Source organism: Electrona antarctica, assembly GCF_951216825.1.
Source record: "Electrona antarctica genome assembly, chromosome: 15".
In the NCBI taxonomy this organism is placed as follows: Eukaryota; Metazoa; Chordata; class Actinopteri; order Myctophiformes; family Myctophidae; genus Electrona; species Electrona antarctica.
In genome coordinates, this window is record NC_136796.1 from 31,934,600 (window position 1) to 31,937,661 (window position 3,062).

The following is a 3,062-nucleotide window of genomic DNA, read 5'->3' on the forward strand; positions in this document are numbered from 1 at the left end:
TGCAATGTAGATATGTAGTGCTGAACACTTCAGTTTTGTACAGCAGGAGCAGTAGAGGATGTCACAGCGACAAAGAAAAATAATACCCTTTGAAGTCTTGCAGCAACACTCACGTCAGTCCACTCCACTCAGCTCCAAAATTACACAGTTGAATGAATCGATTTAATTGGTTAGGCCTATTAAAAAAATATATATATACCTATATATAATAATAATCAATCCCTATATTTTAGGCATGTCATAGTCTAGGCAAAGATTTTTGAAAATTAAAAAATAAGGAAAATGGCAGATCTACAAGCTCACAAGGGGTGGCGATACGTTGCGTTGTGAGCTTATAAATCAGAGCTCTATTTTCACAATGTTTGTATAAAATGGGGTTTAAAGTGGTTAATCAATTTGTTGATATAAAAAACTGCGCTTCTCAATTATTTAATTAATGGAAAAACGAATCAATAGAATACGAAATCGGCTTATGGATAGTTGCAGCCCTACAATTCTGTGTCAAACCATTTAGTTTTCTTCTAAATGTTAGTGAACTGTATTGTTGCGACCAAAGGTCACAGTTAACTATGGAATCGTGCATTTCCCGTCAGTCAGTCAGGGTATCACTCAAAATCCCCATACATGGGCAAAGCCCCCATATATGGTGCCCATGTCTCGTGACATCACGTGACATCATCAGGGATGGAGATCCCTGATGTCATAGTAAATGCAACCTGCTGTCGCAATTAAGCCCATATATGGAAGATCCCTGATGTTATCAATATTAGTATATGGATATATGTCAGTACCTGTTCTGACATTCAATATGTTGATCCTTGGTGAAAACTAGGGGGCCCCTACCTGGGCCCTCATCAAACACTGTACACTCAAGACACTGCCCCCGCTGCCACCCTTAGATCTACATACATGGAGCTGACCTGTTCTGACATTCCATATGTTGAACTGACCTCATCAAACGCTGTACACTCTGAGACATGCTCCATATATGGCCAATGCTGTAGATTCAGTCATCTGGCTGCTGGTCCTGGGGTTAACAGTGAGGTGGAGAGGTGCTATGTTTGCGTGGAAGTGCTCCACAATTCAACCGCAATTCACTTCTCTCTCAGAGGAGAGGAGAGAGGGATTTATAATCGAAATGCAATGGAGCTCATCTTCTGTCTTGTCTCTTCTTGTTCTCTCTTCCTCTCTCTATCTGATTAGCATGCTTGTGTAGTATATGTGTGAATGTGTTCGTTTTACCAGCTCAATTGTGAGTTTGCAGATCAGCTATTTTTGCTGTGCGACACCAGAACTTTTGGATGCCATGGGTTAATGTGGTATGTAAGTACGTACCGAGTTAAAGAACATAGGTCACATTGATTTGCACTCTCACACCCTGCCTGCCTGCTTTTACAGTATAGAGACTGTTCCTGTTCCCGCACATAAAAGAAGTTCAGATCCTTATCTTACATTAGATCAAATCCTTTCAATTGAATCAAGATCACCCATGTGAGTGCAACGAATCCTCTGAGCCACATGAGAGTCATCAGCAGTAGTTCTAACATAGAAATCCTCACTAAAAGGTCCACAAAACACTGGCAGTGTTTTTTTATTCCGTGCAATTCATTTGTACAAAAATATACTTTATCGAACTGTTCTTTATGTCATGAGTACATCCACACAGAACTTGATTATTATGTGACGGCAGAGCCACACAATTGTATCGAGTTAAGGTGTATAATTCACTGCGAATAAATGCAACAACCTGTATGAAAAGGGCGTAAATTCGAATAGTGAAATCACCTTTGCACACATGCATGTAGAATCTAATGGAATTTCGTTTCGACAAACATGAATAAGAAAATAACCGGGTTGACAGAACAATGTGAATAATGTATAAAATATAAACGCCATTGCCCAGCCCTAGTGGGAAGGATGAGCAGGTTTTGTTTGCACATCTCTATTAATTTTAAAGTGTGGCACAATTAATAGCTGCAAGCAGTACTTACTCTGAGCGTTCAATAAGCTTTTATTCCATTTCCAGTGATGTGTAACATTACTTTCTGCTGCTTGAGAGACACCTTGCGAATATTAAACCTTCCAGTGAGCATTTGATTGCAAGCAGCCATCGTGGATGCCATTGCCAGGGAGAAAAATGCATTGGGGATTTTTTTTTATGAAGACATGATGAATATGATATCAGATATTCAAAGCTTCATTCCAAAACCTCAATACAAGCTATGGTTGTTAGTTAACAAATGACATTCAGTACAGCTCTGCCCATACATTCCTACTGGATAATGAGATTCAGCGTATTCTATTCACAAATCCCATTGCTGCATTTGGTTTTAAACTGCATGTCCTTTCCTTTTGCAAAAAGAGGGTCTCTAAACTGAAATTACGAAAGTATATATCTGTTCTGGCCAATCATGGGCGGCTGGCTCTCTCCTGCCTGGGGTTTCTGGAGTGTGAACCAAATGAACCAGAGCGTCAAACATGGTCTGAACGAGTGTTGGCCATGAAGGCATAGGAAGCAAGACGGAGAGGAAGGCACGCAGCATGATGACTCAGAGGGGAGAGGGGAGATGAAGCGCCATCTGTGTCCATTTCCCAGCGGCCCTGTCACAAATGATGCATGACCCTTGACCTCTACAGAAAATCAGCATGTGTTACAACACGCCCACCTCCTGCTGCGGCGTGCGTGCGTGCATGCGTGCGTGCGTGCGTGCGTGCGTGCGTGCGTGCGTGCGTGCGTGCGTGCGTGCGTGCGTGCGTAACATAGAGCTATATATATAACTAGAGAGCGGATTGAGGAGCCCCGCTATTCACTGCAATGGAAGTTGCTCATATGTTTTGAAGCCACGACGAATCGACAAAGTCTCCCGGGTAGTACCCCTCGAGTGTTGATATGATTGGTTGGCTCCTATCATAGTACCCCTCGCGCTGTTCTTGTGGTACCTCTACGCCACGTCCTACGTCACGATTCATTCATGAATGTAACCTGGGCCTGCATGGGCCTGCAGTACCACTTTTCACCAGTAGGGATGGCGGCTTCGACATTGCCCAGCCATTCTGCAGGC